The sequence below is a fragment of the Schistocerca americana genome, chromosome X (assembly GCF_021461395.2).
Source record: "Schistocerca americana isolate TAMUIC-IGC-003095 chromosome X, iqSchAmer2.1, whole genome shotgun sequence".
In the NCBI taxonomy this organism is placed as follows: Eukaryota; Metazoa; Arthropoda; class Insecta; order Orthoptera; family Acrididae; genus Schistocerca; species Schistocerca americana.
The window spans coordinates 842751626-842768520 of record NC_060130.1 but is presented as its reverse complement, the minus strand read 5'-3'; the positions used below and the strand labels follow the sequence as shown (position 1 = coordinate 842768520).

Genomic DNA, 16895 nt, shown 5'->3' with positions numbered 1-16895 from the left:
AGCTGTCTACTTTTGGTATGATGAGCAAGAAACTCGAAACTGAATTTGCATCCAATTTCTCATAAATGAAGTGTGTTTCCGCAGTTACTTATTTTGTGAATCTGAAATATAGTTTCTCTGATGATGCTTTGTGAGTGAAAAGAGAGCCAACTATCTACTGTTATTTTCGTAACACATAAATTAAAAATATACTGCAATTTTGCTGTATTTCATTTGTCTAAATGTTTAAAATCCTGCATTATTTAAAAACATTAAAATTTCCACAGAGTCAACTTGTTAGAAGTGCAGTGAATGACAAGAAGTCATATATATACTGGTTTTATATATAAAAAATAAAAAGGTGGCCTGAGAGACCCCTCGATAGTGTGTCCCTGACAACGTCCCTAGTAGTTAAGGTCTTCACAATTATATAATCAATCTGAAACCTTCTAATACCTCCAGGTCTCTTCCATGCATACAGCCTTCTTCCATTATTCTTAACTCAAGTGTTATTGATGAATAAATTATGCTCTGTGCAAAATTCTGCCAAATTGCTTCTTCTTTCATTCCTTTCCCCCAGTCCATATTTATCTACTATTTTTACTTCTCTTCCTTTTCCTACAATTGAATTCCAGTCCCCCCATTACAATTAAATTTTTGGCCCCCTTAACTATCTGAATAATTTTTTATGCTGTGATACATTTCTTCAATCTTTTCATCTGTGGAGCAAGTTGGCATATAAACTTTGTACTATTGTGGTAGGTGAGAGCTTCGTATATGTCTCGGCTATGACAATACATTAGCTATGCTGTTCATAGTAGCTTAGCCACATTCCTATTTCCCTTTTCATTATTAAATCCACTTCCACATCACCCCTGTTTGATGTAGTTATAACCCTGTATTTACTTGATCAGAAGTCCTGTTCCTCTGATCACTAAACTTCATTAATTCCCACTACATCTAACATCAACCTATGAGTTTCCATTTCTAAATTTTCTAACCTACCTGCCTGATTCAGGGATCTGACATTTCACGCTCCAATCCATAGAATGTCAATTTTGTTTCACCTGATGACATCGTCATGAGTAGTCTCCACACTGAGATCCAGATAGGGGACTGTTTTACCTCTGGACTATCTTACGTCTGGAATGTTTTACTGAAGACAGCACCATTGCCTTTGAACCAAACAATAGAGCTGCAGACCTTCATCATATAATTATAGGATTTAGGCTTCTTTTGGCCACTCTGGAGTGTCAGTAACTGAAAGAGAATTTTCTTTCCCCACATAAGGCATCTACAGCTGTTACGGAAGTCATTGTACAATCCTGTTGTTAGCTTTCCATATTTTGACAATATTATTAACATTGGTATATTCCCGAGAATATTCATTTACTGTTCGTTGAGGCAGAGGCCCAAGTTTACTAGTTGCTACTTCAAGCAAGCGAGCAAATACTGTGGGTAGTAATTTCCCAGACAGTTAGAAAATATTGTGATCTATGCATGTGTAACTTTATTTGTGTTGTGCCTTTGTAGAGTGTTTTTTTTTTTTTTTTTTTTTTTTTTCCAAGAGCTCTCTTGTAGACAGGCTGATACTGACGTCCCTGAAAGGGAAAGCAAGATAAATTGAAATACATTGAATGGAGGGTGAAAAAAATAAAGCAAAAATTTTTAAAGTAATCTGTGATAATTAACCTGTTTGGTCAGTGGTAATAATAAAATTTGTATTGAAAGTAGATATTAATTTCAATGTCTGTGTTGGAAAAAATCTCTGCAAATGCTAACGTTTGTTGTTTAGTCGCAGTCTATTTTGTTTGAAATAAATTTTGTAACTTTTCATTTACACATCCGTGCTTACATTTGAACTTCTTGACCCATTTTTCAGAGGCTTTAAATTCAAAATCTGCAAACTGCCCTGCTGCTACTGCAGCCAAGGCCCGTTTTTAAGAATCCCATGTAGTCGCTTGTTGATAGGTTTCTCTAGCTTCCACAAAAGACCATACGTCCAAAAATAATCAATGATTGCATACTTACTAAACTTATTCCTATGTTTTTTTTATTTCTTCTTACCATTTGGATGTATATATTCTTAACCAGCTGCATTTTTATTTATTTATTTTTTTTCTTCCATATTTGTAGGTTCCATTTAGTATTACGAGCTTTTGCAATATTTAAAACTTTTGTTTTATAATCCAAAGAGATTTTTTCCCCCATCTGGTTCATATTCATCGATCGAACGGGCAATTGTCAAATTTCTTCAAAAGGCCCCTCAACAGCCTTCATTTTCGTAGATGAGTCCCCCCCGCCGCTTTGGCAGTATGTCCATAGTAAATGTATAAATTTTCCTCAACTATCAACATTGCCTCACAGGAAAGTGGAAGTTGACAGTTCTGGTGCAATGAAATTATCAGTCAGCAAGCCTATGTAATGAACAACTAACTCTCTCTCGCTCTCTGTGTGTGTGTGTGTGTGTGTGTGTGTGTGTGTGTGTGTGTGTGTGTGTCAACAGTAACTTCAATTTTTCACTGTGTAATGATTCTTGAGTTATTTAATCTCCAGCTTTTGGTACTCTTGGTTTGCTTATTGACAGACATATTCACTTAAATGGTCTTAAACAATATACACTCTCCAACCTCACAAATATTCCAGGGAGAATTGTCACGTGTATGGAGTTTATTCAATACAACCAGTTAAAATGCAGAATATGGCAACACAGTGTTACCTGTAAGTACTACTATGTTTTGGAAATTTTGAAACATCTGCCTATCAATAGTTTCTCTTCCATGGAATAAACATGTTAAAGAAAGTTCCAGTGAACAACTGGGACCTATTCACATATGATGAGTTTCAGAAAAGACTTTTTAATGACGGTAGTACTGTATTAATATTTACCTCATCCAAAAAAACAAGAATTTACTATGACTTAACAATTTTAAAATAGAATATTATTTTTAACTTGTGTCATTAGATCTAACAAAGAGTTGCATCATATATAAAAAAAAAAATATTAATGATTTAAGTTATAGTAGTTTTGGTTATTCGTTTTATTTAAAAATCCTTGTAATTATCGCTAAAGAAGGAAAAAAATTCGTAAGCTGAGATTGAACCTGCATCAGCAGATTAAAAATCGAGGCTGATGCCAGTGAGCTATTTTTACACAAGTTCAGTTTCATTAAACTAGTATGTAAAGTTTGGGTAAAACTTTGAAACCTTTTTTCTGGGACTTGGCTGGCCAGTGCATTTTACTACTACTACTACTACTACTACTACTACAGTATAACACCCTTCAGGTAAACTAAAAGCCAACCAAGCCTCATTCCAAGTACGAGTTGCAAATCACTAGTGTTGTTTCAACAACAAATTTTACTATAATGAAGCACCTTTTTTCTGCTGCTGCAAGATGGCAGGAGATATGCCTCCCTAACAATTCTTGATTAACAGTGTGTGTACTACATCTGACGAATTGGTGTTTCCTTTTTACTGCTAGTTCATACTTCATTAATTTTTCCAACAGCGTACTGCAATTTTGCACTTTCAGTCTGCGCCACACATATGAAACTCGTGCAGTTCACCTCTTAGTAAAACTTTAAAAGTACTACTGAGAGTCAAGGTTGGCCACCATTGATGTTTAACAATCCTAGGCATATGTCTACCTTACCACAGGTGTGTGACTCATTCCAAAAATTTTACATATTGCTTTCATTTTAGTTGGTGAGAAATTCTTCATTACACACTTACACACATAAAATGGCTTGAATCAAGTATATTTTGCTTGTAAGTATTTACTATGTTTCTGCAGTATTGTACACATTCAGATAATATCAGGTAGAATTGTCGTGAAATTCAGTTGTGTATTCTGTAAGTTTATTGAATGAACCCTGTCTGTAGGTTGACGTCTGGTAACCTAAATACAGCCAAAGCAAGCTGTGGGTAGCAACCCTAGAGAGAAACATTGAGAGCTGCCCAACACTGTGTTCTGCTGCTGGAGTAGTTGAAACACGGCAATATCCTGGAAATGGATTGGCAACCTTGTCGTCAATCACTCGCTTCCTAGACCAGAGCTGAATTATCCTTCTACATTCATAGGTATTCTATTGTAATTTTGAACAATTCATATGTAAAAAGTAATAACGAGCCACAAAATTTAATTTTTGGGCTGCAAGAGGGTAGTTTGATGCATAAATTAAAATTTCTCTAGTCTTTTTCTTTTTGACCAATGTGCCATACTTTGTGCTACTAGAGCCGTGAGAGAATGTTCATCTCGTCAGTGCCTTGCTAGCTGTATGGTATAGTGCTTGTTCGCTGATGTGGATGCAATTGTAGCCATCCAGCTGAATCTCACTGGAAAAGCAGTGTGTAAAGTCAGTTGTTTCGTCCTTCAATGCGGTTGGAAACAATCAGAACTGAATATTAAGAAAGCCACTGAGAGTTTGTACTGCAGTTTTTGTGCAGACTGAAAAAGCAGTTTTTGAAAATGAAGTGTCAAACTGTTGCTTTATTGTTGTTGTAGTTGGTGTTATTATTATTATTATTATTATTATTATTATTATTATTATTATTATTATTATTTGTTCAAAAGAGCTTTTCTATTGCTATTTTTAAATGGTGATGGACAAATTGTTTGCCACAGTGAATGGACAAATTGTTTGCCACAGTGAATATTTGCATTTAATCTGTAGCTTCATAAACCAACTGCCTAAATAAAAGGTGGTACATAGTTTCAGAATGTACAGAATTCTTAATTTGCAATCATGGATGGTACAAATTGATAAGAATAAAAGGAATTTAAAAACTAATCAACAGAATGATAATGAAGTGTCAGAGGTCACAACACCAACGTTCCAGCGAGTTCACTTGTACAACTCGTCATTATTATGGACACACAAAATTATCACTGCCATTCCTCCCTCCCCGTATTGTGTACTGCAGCTCTCTTGGTACTTCAGCTTGATCTGCTGACCGGCTCTTTTGTGGGTTGGGTGTTGTGGTGTTGATGACTGTTGACTGTGGCACTGGTATGTCCATCAGCTGTGGAGTGATCTGTTGGGGTTGATGAAACATGACTCATTGGCACTGGACTTAATGTGGTGTGGTGTATGTCAGTGGGGTGTCTGTGGTTGTTGCAGGTGAAGTCCATGCCAGTTTGATATTCACAGTTTATACTTTCAGTGACATGCTATTTGTAACTAACTATTACCTCAGGGACCTTTGTTCAACAGTACATTAATGAAATTTAAGATTCCTTTCTTTTTTAACTATGTTTTTTTCAAAAACTACAAATCTTATGTTAGCTAAGGAAGCCTTTGGGATCAGGGGATTGTATGTACATTTATTTATAATATCTTTTTTTCCGTGTTTTATGTAATAACTTTGGGAGCCCATTTTTATATCTGATTGTAAAGAAGTTAATTATTGGGTAAATTTCATTTGTAGTTGGCATTTATCTCACATTTTGCAGTGTTTGGTCATGGAGATTCCATTTCAAAATTATATTCAAAAATATGTATGATTATTTTTATAAATGTTGTTTATATTCTGAATCATGTTCCTTCGGTAAAAGTCAACCCACATGTACAGAAAAAATATGTAAATTTGTTAGTTTTGGAAAGACATAGACATTAATGCCATAAAATGTAATGCTGCTACTTCGCACCAAAGAGTTGCGCTTTCATTGTATAGTTTTTAATGTAACAGTGTCTTCATCTTTTGAAGAGAACAGTCTAGTCGTCACAGTGTTATGGAGTGGAGATAAGTCTTCGGCCCGATTACTGTGAACTCATTGTGTAACAAGAGGTCAATTTTACCTAATTCTGCAGCTAATAATGATGATACAGGGAGCTGTAAGAGAATGCAGTAGTCTCGTCAGTTTTAAATCAGTGTTTGTGTAACTGTGACTCACATTAGCCAAGCTCTTAAAGTTGAAAACGTGAAGTTGATTGTTAAAAATGTTGACTCTGGAAATATAGCAGGATAATATTTACCTGTGAATTAATATCTTTGTTGATACTTCACAAATCTGGACCTCAAGAATCATACTCTTAGGATACAAGACGGGCTGAGCAGAAAGATACTTTGAAAAATGAAGATGAGTATCAAAACTGCTTTCAGTTAATGTAGCAACCAGTAATGAAATTGCTAGTCAACAGTATTGTTCCCCATCGCATTCTGGATAGCATTTACGTATCAAATGGCTCAGAGCACTATGGGACTTAACATCTGAGGTCATCAGTCCCCTAGAACTCGGAACTACTTAAACTTAACTAACCTAAGGACATCACACACATCCATGCCCAAGGCAGGATTCGAACCTGTCACCATAGCGATCGCGCAGTTCCAGACTGAAGCACCTAGAACCGCTCGGCCACACCGGCCGGCATTTACGTATCAGATAGAGCTGATAAAGAAATGTGAATACCCGGTTTACATCATAAAACATATATTTATCTTGTTTGGACAAAGGGAATGAAATGGTACTGTTAGACATTGTGTGATATCTCTATGATATGAACATCTCTGCTCAACACCGAAAAAGGGCCAGTGTACAGTTGCTATAGGGTTTGATCTTCGTGTTCAAACACCTGATAGTCCTCGTGGTGGGAAGGGGGTGGGAGACGTATATTGGTGCAGTGATGCTTTAACTGCTGCACCAGCTGTGGAAGTTCCTCTGTATCTGGAAGGGATACTAACAGTAAATAGTTTGCCAGAATCCATAGAGGTTCACCATAAATCATTTCTGCTACAAACACCCTAATGTCCGGTTTGCTTGCCATTCAAAGGCCTAACGATGCTGAGGGTGGCATGTTAGTGATGTTTTAGAGTTTATGTACCAACGCTCTACTGCATCATTACTGGCAGGATCATAGCTGTCTGTGTTGTCATTGGTTACCACATGGTATCGTTACCTCCTGGAACAGCGATCAGTTGTAACATAGAGGTGGCACCCAAAGTTTGCAATTCACACACGCGTAAACATTTTTATCGTAGTTTCAGCTGATGGGTTATCAGTGCTGCCTCTGCTTACTTTGTACATCTTGTATGGCTGTGAATATGTATTTGTATCCATCAGACTGTGGAAGAGGGCCTACTGGTTGATGTGTTTGTGACTAAATCTGGCTGGTATACCTTGGAAGTTACCGATCTCAACGTGCACATTATGGCCCACTTTACTTTGTAGGCGTGGAGTGCAGGAACATGTCCACTCAAGTGTGCCTTTCTTTGTGGCAGTCCACTTGAAAGGGTCCACAAGTAATCTGAATATAGTGTTGGCTTCACAATGAGATGTGCAATGGGAAATGTGGAAGGTTATCTATTGGAACTTGTCTGAAATGTATGGTCATGGTTGGTCTTCAGAAACGTTTCACCACAGCTTCAACTTAGATTCAGGTACAGGTCTCTGTTAAAGTTTTAGTCCTTTAGATGAGACATTTAAAAGTAGTTGGAAGTCAATTAAAAGTAGTTGTAAGTGAGGGTCCATGCTTTGTTCCACACTAGAGTTCTCTGTAGTTCACAATCTGACACCTAACAAATACAGGAAAAGTAATCAGGTATTAAATTTTGTGCCCCTTTTATGTGGGAGTTGTCGTTGTCTTTCATAAAGTGGCTTACAAATTAAAATGTTAAAATGTTTCAGAACTGTCTTTGTGAACTGTCATTTTTGAATGCAGAGATAATGGGTGTCTGATCCATAAAAACAAACATAGTGGACTTTCCATTTGCGGAAGGAAATATCTTAGTCTTGTATATTGCCAGCAGTCTCCTGTGAGTCAATCCATGTGTGGTATCAGGTCTTCCACCATTGCAGGAAGATGTCGCTACAAAATTTACCATTCACAAAAAGCCTATTCTTAGTGATTTGTGATTTTTTTCACAAAGTTTTCTGCCAGTGTGTAGATGTTGTAAGCTGGAACAGTATAGCCTAAGAATGTGAACACCCCCCCCCCCCCCCCCCCCCCCTGCAGGTCCAGGGGTTAGAATAGGCTGGAGTTATTCCTGCCTGTAGTAAGAGGCTACTAAAAGGAGTCCCACATGTTGGCCTTTATGTAATGGTCATGTGTAGTGTTTGACCTCCATTTTTCAAAATTTTCCCGAAGAGTGAGCCAACTGGGGAAGGACGCCTTACATGGTGCATCGTGTCCATGCGCTGAGACCTATCGCATCCTTCATCGACTTGGATCTGCACTTCTGCTCATTCTCCAACTGTTGGGTGAGGTCACCCTCCTGGGTGCATATTTTTCCATCAACTGTGCAGTATCATTTTCTATGCTGACAATGATCATAGGCTTGCTTGCTTGCTTGGTTGCACCTGATATCCAGCATGGTAGCAAGTCCGTTGTGGTGGGGCCGCCATGTACCCTGTTGGTTATAGCCCCCTAACCACACAGGGATCGCTCTGCTGATGCCTGTGCCACTAACTCCCCATGTATGCTGAGAAGTAGATGCCCCTCACCCTGGGGCATCAGGACTCCCAGCAATAACCAACCTGCCAGGCGACCTTTGCTGTGGCTGGGTGGTGCCCGTGGGAGGGCCCTTGGTCGAAGTGGGTGGCATCAGGGCGGATGACACGCGATGAAGCGTAGTACATCGTCTCTTGCTGGTGGTCAAACACCAGCGGTCGCTAAGCGTTCCTGGGCTCAATTCAATGCACATTAGTATGACCCCTAATCGTTCCCCTCCCTGGCCTCATCAAGGGAGGAATGTCAGGCTAAGGATGGCAGTGGCTTTTATTCGCCCTGGTACCTTCTATCTTAGAGAGCTGATGGGGAATCTTTCATGATGATGAAGCGTCAGTTTTTTCTTGAGCGTTTAGAGGACAAGTTTGGGGAGGTGGAGGGCTTGTCCAAAATGACATCTGGGTCAGTCTTGATCAAAACAGCATTCTCTGCCCAGTCACGGGTGTTACTTGCTTATGACAAGCTGGGGGATGTTTCTGTAACCATCACACCCCATAAAAGCTTAAATATGGTCCAGGGTATCATATTTCACAGGGACCTTCTTTTGCAGTCTGACGATGAGCTGCATGCCAATTTACAGAGGCGAGGTGTACATTTTGTTCGGCGTGTCCACTGGGATCCAAGGGATAATCAGGTGGCCCAAGATGCCTTCATCTTGGCCTTCAAGGGTGATACATTACCTGAGATGGTCAAGGTGATTGTCTACTGCTGCGATGTGAAGCCCTATATCCCTCCCCCAATGCGGTGCTTTAAATGTTGGAAGTCCGGCCATATGTCTTCCCCCTGCACTTCCAGCATCACATGTCGACATTATGGATGCCCATCACATCCCAATACTCCATGTGCTCCGCCTCCCATCTGTGTCAACTGCACAGAGCACCATTTGCCTTGCTTGGTTGACTGCAGGATTGTCCAGAAATCAAGGAAAACCATGGAGTAAAAGACCCTGGACGACTGACCTACACTGAGGCTGTGAGGAAATTTGAATGCCGACATCCTGTATGTATGACCTCGTCTTACGCCACCGCTACAACAGTTCTAGCCCCATCAGTTCCACCAACCCTAGTCACATCTCAGAGCTGGAAGACTACACCTGCCACCTTGATGGTGGGAGACACTTCCCTCCATGTTGCTCCTGCACCACCTACTTAGGGAGCAACACCCCCCCCCCCCCCCAATCCCCCCAACTATCGGGGATATCAGACCCCATTTCTGCACTGGAGCAGTGTAAGTCTTCTTTGGCTCCTCTTGCTAGGAAGGGGTCACTTGGGTCACTCCCTTCCCAGGTTTCTGCTAGTGGAAAAGTGACACCTGCCGGTGGCTGAAGAGCCCAAAAGCAACCGGTCATAGGGCTTCACACTTGTCCCCAGTCATGGAGACTGAGCCAGTGAAGTCCTCCCAGCCAGGGAAACCCAAGGAGCAGTGAGAGAAAGCCATAAAGAAGATCCCCAGGACCAAGAAAACTGTGGTGGCACCCACACCACTGCTACCTACAAGCTCTGCGTCTGCGGATGAGGTGGAGATTCTGGTGTCTGCTGAGGACCTAGATCTCACCGGACCCTCAGACACAAGGGATATAGACTGCTCAGGCAGTAAGTTGGTGGCAGCAGGTGACCCCGAGACATAAACTGCCTCGTTGAATGTTCCATGCCTTCCCAGTCTCACGATCACGTCATTCTCCAGTGGAATTCGGCAGTTTCTTCCACAACCTGGCTGAGCTACGGCAACTGTAAAGCTTTACACCTGCTGTCTGCATTGCCGTGTAGGAAACCTGGTTCCCGGCAGTGTGGACCCCTGCCCTCCACAGCTATAACGGATATTACAGGAACTGTAGCAATTACAATGAGTGTCAGGTGGAGTTGGCGTTTATGTCCTAAACTCAGTCTGTAGTGAAACTGTGCCCCTTCAAACCCCTCTTGAAGCAGTGGCTGTCAGAATAAGGACGACACAAGAAATAACTGTCAGCAGTGTATATCTTCCTCTAGATGGTGCAGTACCCCTGAATGTATTAGCTGCACTGATTGATCAACTCCCTAAACCTTTCCTACTTTTGGGAGATGTTAATGCCCATAACCCCTTGTGAGGTGGCATTGTGCTTACTGGCTGAGGCAGAGATGTCGAAACTTTACTGTCTTAGTTCGACCTCTGCCTCTTAAATACTGGGGCCGCCACACATTTCAGTGTGGCTCATGGTAGTTACTTGGCCATTGATTTATCAGTTTGCAGCCCAGGACTTCTGCCATCTATCCACTGGAGAGAACATGATGACCTGTGTCGTAGTGACCACTTCCCCATCTTTGTGTCACTGCCCCGGTGTCAGGCCCACTGACGCCTGCTCAGATGGGCTTTAAACAAGGCGGACTAGGAAACTTTCACCTCTGCTGCCATTGTTGAATATCCCCCATGTGGGAACATCGATGTGATGGTTGAGCAGGTGACTACAACAATCCTTTCTGCGGCAAAAATGCAGTCCCTCGCTCCTTAGGGTGCCCCTGTGAAGGCAGTCCCTTGGTGATCGCCGGAAGTTGCTGAAGCAATTAAGGAGCGTCAACGAGCTCTACAGCAGCATAAGCGGCACCTTTACCTGGAGCACCTCATAGCCTTCAAATGGCTGCGTGCACGCAATCGCCAACTTAACAAATTATGGAAGCAGGAGTGTTGGCAGAGATAAGTCTCGACCATTGGGTGCCATACATGACCTTCCCAAGCCTGGGCAAGGAACAAACATGTTTTCGGGTACCAGACCCCAACAGGTGCTCGCGGTGTTACCATAAATGGCGTGTTACCTATCGACGCAATTGCGATTGCTGAGTACTTTGCTGAGCAGTATGCTCAAGCCTCTGCATCAGAGAATTACCCCCCCCCCCCCCCCCCCCCCAGCCTTTCGCACTCTCAAACTGTGGCTGGAAGGGAAAGTCCTCTCGTTCACTACACGCAACAGTGAATCCTAAAACGCCCCATTTACAGAGTGTGAGCTCATCAGTGCCCTTGCACTTTGCCCCAACACTGCTCCTGGGCCAGATTGGATCCACAGTCAGATGATTAAACATATCTGACTACAAGCGACATCTTCTCGTCGTCTTCAACCGGATCTGGTGCGATGGCGTCTTTCCACCACAATGACAGGAGAGCTCCATCATTCCTGTGCTCAAACCCGGTAAAAACCCACTTGATGTGGATACCTATGGGCTCATCAACCTCACCAACATTCTTTGTAAGCTGCTGGAACGTTTCGGTGGTTGTGTTGGGTCCTGGAGTCACGTGGCCTACTGAGTCCATGTCAGGGCAGCTTCTGCCAGGGTTGCTCTACCACTGATAATCGTGTGTCCCTCGAGTCCGCCATCCAAACAGCCTTTTCTAGACATTAACAGCTAGTTGCCGTCATTTTCATTTATGAAAAGCGTATGATATGACCTTGCGACATCATATCCTTACCATATTATACGGGTGGTGTCTCAGAGGCCCACTCCAGATTTTTATCCAAAATTTCCTGTTACTTTGTAGTTCATGTGTCCAAGTTGGTGCCTCCAATAGTTTCTCCCCCCCCCCCCCCTCTCCTCCCCCCTCTCCAATGTCCAGGAGAATGGGCTCCTGCAGGGCTCCGTATTGATGTATCTCTATTTTTAGTGGCCGTTAATGGTCTAGCAACAGCTGTAAGGCCATCGGTCTCGCTGCAAAGTTGTGTGTTATGCACTTCTGTCGGCATCGTATTGTTCATCCAGAACCAGAACTTTACCTTAATGATGATCCACTCACTGTAGTGGAGACGTATCGATTTTTAGCACTGGTTTTCGATGCCTGGTTGACTTGGCTTCCTCACCTTCGTCAGCTTAAGCGGAAGTGCTGGCAGCAACTCAATGCCCTCTGCTGCCTGAGCAACACCAGCTGGGGTGCACATCGCTCTACGCTGCTGCTGCTGCTGCTCTGCAGAGCCCTTGCTCAATTCCACCTTGACTGTGGGAGTCTGGTTTATGGTTCAGCGGCGTCCACAACATTGTTTACTTGACCCAGTGCACCACTGTGGCATTCGCCTAGTGGCAGGAGCTTTTAGCATGAGTCCGGTGACCAGCATCCTTCTGGAGGCCAGAGTCCCCCCATTGCATGTTAGGCGTGCACAACTGCTGGCCAGTTACGTTGCACACGTTCGTGGTTCTCCTGCACATCTGTATCACCGTCTCCTTTTCCCACCCATGGTGGTTCATCTCCCGCATCGGCGGCCCAGATCAGGGCTTACAATTGCAGTTCATGTCTGATCCCTTCTTGCCGAAAAGGAGTCCTTCCCTTTACCATCTAAACTTCTGGTCCATTCATGTACACCTCCGTGGTGTACACCTAGGCTGCGGCATCGCCTGGACCTTTACATGGCCCTAAGGACTCGGTTAACCCTGCGGCTCTCGGCTGCCACTTCCTCTCGGTCTTAGACATGTGTGGAGGCCATGAAGTGGTTTGCACTGATAGCTCGATGGCTGATCATCACGTCGGCTTCACGTATGTCCATGGAGGACATATTGAACAATATTCCTTGCCCAATGGCTGCAGTGTTTTCACTGCCGAGCTGGTGGCTACATCTTGTTCTGCTGAGTACATCAGTTCATGCCCTGGTGAGTCGTTTCTTCTGTGAACGGACTCCTTGAGCAGCCTACACGCTGTCGACCAGTGCCATCCTTGTCATCCTTTGGTAGTGACCATCCAGGAGTCCCTCAATGCCCTGGAACGGTACAGTCATTTAATGTTGTGTGTGTGGACCCCTGGTCACATCAGAATCCCAGCCAATGATCTTGCCGACAGGCTGGCCAAACAGGCTACCTGGAAACCGCATATGGAGATAGGCTCCTCTGCAACTGACCTGTGTTCAGTACTATGTCGCATGGTTTTGCGGCTTTGGGAGACGGAATGGCATAACCTCAGTATGCACAACAAACTGCGTGCCATTGAGGAGACTATGAATGTGTGGAACTCCTTGCGGGTCTCTCGCTGGGACTCTGTGACTCTGTCGGCTCCACATTGGCCACGCTTGAGCGACACATGGCTACCTCCTGCGCTGTAAACACCCATCTCAGTTTCGGTGTTGCGCCCGGCTGATAGTGGCCCATATCTTGGTGAGTTGTCCTTCTTTGGCTGCCCTGCGATGGACTCTTCAGTTACTGGACTCATTGGCATTAACCCTTTGCCTTAAGATTTTAGTTCCGTTAGCGTGAGCTGTAAGTGGCTGCAAGGTATGGATGCGCCTTACAATTTCCGGTGTTTACACACGCTAAGACTGCGGTGCACTATGCCTGGTGGCGTCCAAAGTCGTGCAGATGTCCTTGAGTTTTGTAAGTACGTATGTGAGATACCAGTAACGTGACATTTCTACAGATATCATAAACAATGACGATTAGTTGGCCATTGGAAACGAAGCATTCATTGTCTCAAATGCAATGATATATTCACAAATGTTTTATTTCCCTTTATAAGCAAACATACATTGATGAAATACATCTTAATAATAATATTCACAACAATGCAGTGATCTGAGACTGTATAATATTTTGTTCAAAACATTCTGGGACCTGTTACGTTAGTACGTTGGCAAACATATTTTCAAACGCAACGTCTTCACAATGACATGTACACGAATTTAGTAGTCTTAGATTGTATGACATTGTTCAAAACAATCTGGCACATGTAATGCAACCGTGCACTTTTTGCAGTCCCACATTGTTTAGCTGCGTCGTTTATGCTTTCTGCACACTACACAAGCTTTTGCAGGATTTACTTTTGATGGTGTTGGATCAATATGTTTGGGAAAATGTGTCCAGTGTTGCACGTGCAATCTTTGTGGTATATCGCCGTATGCTAATCGTCCCTTCTGGTTATATTCCGGTAAAGGTGTAGTTTTCAACAATGATTCTGCAATGTGGATCCTATATACTGTGTAGCTCTGTCGTTTGCCGCAATGTATTTTGTAATACAAAAAGTACGTGTTAAATAAAGCAACATCAAATAGCTAAAAGAATATCTTGCGGTATCCTTTCATACATTTTCTGATCACAGGGTAGCATGCGAGCATCTGATCTTGGTGATCAATTCCAATCATGCCTCTATTGTATTCGATGACACATTTTGGTTTCCACGACACATTGCGGAGTGGTGTCTGTGGCAATCATTTCTGCTGTTGAATGTTTTGTGGGAAGTGTGTAAACGTGTTGTTTATCTTTCCATTTTAGTGCCAATATTCCATTACAACTTCTCACTGTATATTCTCCCTTCTTTAATTTTGCCTTCAGGAAGTCTGTGGGCATATTTTTTTTAGCGTACTGTTCCAATCGCATTAGTTTGATTGGTGAGGAGAGTTTTGGAAAGTTTCGGTGAAGAAAACCAGTTATCTAAATAGCGTATGCCCTTAGTGTAATATCGACTGTGATAGTTCCAGAACTACACTTTCAGAGCCACTACCACTAGCATCACATTTGTTACTATCCGTGTATATCTTAAAATCATAGCAGTATCCTGAACTTGACTCTCACAATTTATAAATTTTAATACCAAACCTCACTCTTTTTGATGGGTTAAATTGTTTGTAGGATAAAACACCCCTTAAATTTAATTAATGATTCATCAGGGGTAATATTCTCTTGCATTATGTACACTTCCTTAAATTTTTGATTGAACATATCTATGACTGGCCTTAGTTTGTACAGCTTTTCTGTGTTGTTGGCTAAACTGTTTTTCACTAAATGCAGAAATCTACTTATGTGCAGAAATCTCCTGAATGGCATCGTCTTCCTAGATATTGGCATTTCTATAATGGCCCTCCTAGCCCAATACATCTGAGTCGACGGTTTCCGTACTTCAGCCATGATTATACATAGCGCAATGTATATTTTTATTTCATTACAGCCGATAGGAGACCACTTATGGTCTGTTTTTTCTCTCTTCTATTCATTGTTGAGTACGTCTTGTGCATATCTATTCGTCTCAGTTAAGATGTTTTCCGAAAATCTACTATTAAATATTTCATAGAAAATGTCTAATTCTCTTATGCCTGTACTCACGTGCTGTAAAGCTGCTTCCTTTATTCTGGGAATTTCCGTATATTCGTCCAGATCTTTGGTTCATTGTCTTCCTTTTGCCACATCCATGACTCTGATTGTTGCTGGTAGGTTTGCTCTTCTTCGTCAGTATCATCTTCAATCACCAGCCGCTTACACAGTTTTCATACAGTAGGTAAAACATCGCTACCACTGTCACTGCTGCTGTCAAAATATCCTGCAAAATCATTGTTGGCTATGCCACCACATCTCTCCCTTTCCTCGTGAACACATTTGTTACATGTTGGGAACATTGTGAAAGTATTTTTATAATGTCGGCAGGTCCGATAGTGCCGAAGAACACTTCGTGTATGCCACGTGTACTTGATCAGATCTGCAACGTGTCACAGATGTTCTGTTTACATTTGGCACAGCTGACCAATGATGTCTCTCACACGACATGCGCTTGTTCGGAGCGGTAAACATACCACGTCTCTGATACATCTAGGTGATGTTTGGCCAGGTCTGCATGCTATATCTCTCACACGACATTGTAAGCTAAGGGGTTAATTTTAGCTGATAACGCCTCGTCGGCTAATTTAGTTTTACGTTTTATATGTGACTGTGGGTTTTATCATGCTATATAAGTTTTAGCACATGTCCTTTATCCCTTTGTGTTCTCCACTCTGATGCTTTTAGGCTGGGTGTTTTAATGTGTTGCAGAGTGGCTGGCTTTCCCTTTTTATTCTCATGGTCGGTCAGCCATAGTCATATGCTCTCTTGTTTTTATCCCTTCTACCTGTTTCTTGCTTCTCTCTGTGGTTTTCTTTTCCTATTTTGTCCATAGCAGTGTTGGCTGGCCTTCTGTCATCTTCTGGTTCTTCCATTCTCCTGTTTTTGTGCTGTACTTCTCCTTTATTTTCTTCTTTCCCTTGTGTAGTTACTTTTCTGGGAACAAGGGACTGATGACCTCACAGTTTAGTCCCTTCACCTCCCCCCCCCCCCCCTCCCTCCCCCTCCTTTAAACCAACGGACCAAGAATGTGACTTTGAGTCTTCCTCGTGATGCATTTTTTTTCATTTACTACCATCCCATGGTCAACAAACCATGTGCGTGCCGGCACAAGTGTTGTTCATGCACTTGAGCATTAGGAGAGCACATTAAAAATATCGTTAAAGTGGAATAAAATGGATGTCTTTTTGAATATCTGGTCAATGAAGCTTCGTGAACTTTGTGGTGTGTTCTTGAGGCCAAAAAGGCATGAATAAAAATTTGAGCAAACTGAACGGTATAATCATTGCTGTCTTCAGAACACAATTAGCAGCTATTGGTATTTAATTATAGGCTCTCTCACTATTGAGAGCACTAAAAACTTCAGCGCCAGCCAATGAACACAAGAAGTCTTGTATGCTGGACACCCGGTATGTGTCCTGGGTCATTCTTTCATTTAGTGCAT

At 42.2% G+C, this 16895-nt stretch overlaps 1 long non-coding RNA gene across 1 annotated transcript in view; it reads left to right on the top strand.

Annotated features, from left to right (window-relative positions):
- The window catches only part of LOC124555812, a 105201-nt gene that overhangs the window by 57664 nt on the left and 30642 nt on the right, over positions 1-16895 (top strand). The window contains exon 5 of the long non-coding RNA XR_006968594.1: positions 3865-4062. This is a non-coding gene — a long non-coding RNA (uncharacterized LOC124555812). The remainder of the gene's footprint in view (positions 1-3864; positions 4063-16895) is intronic.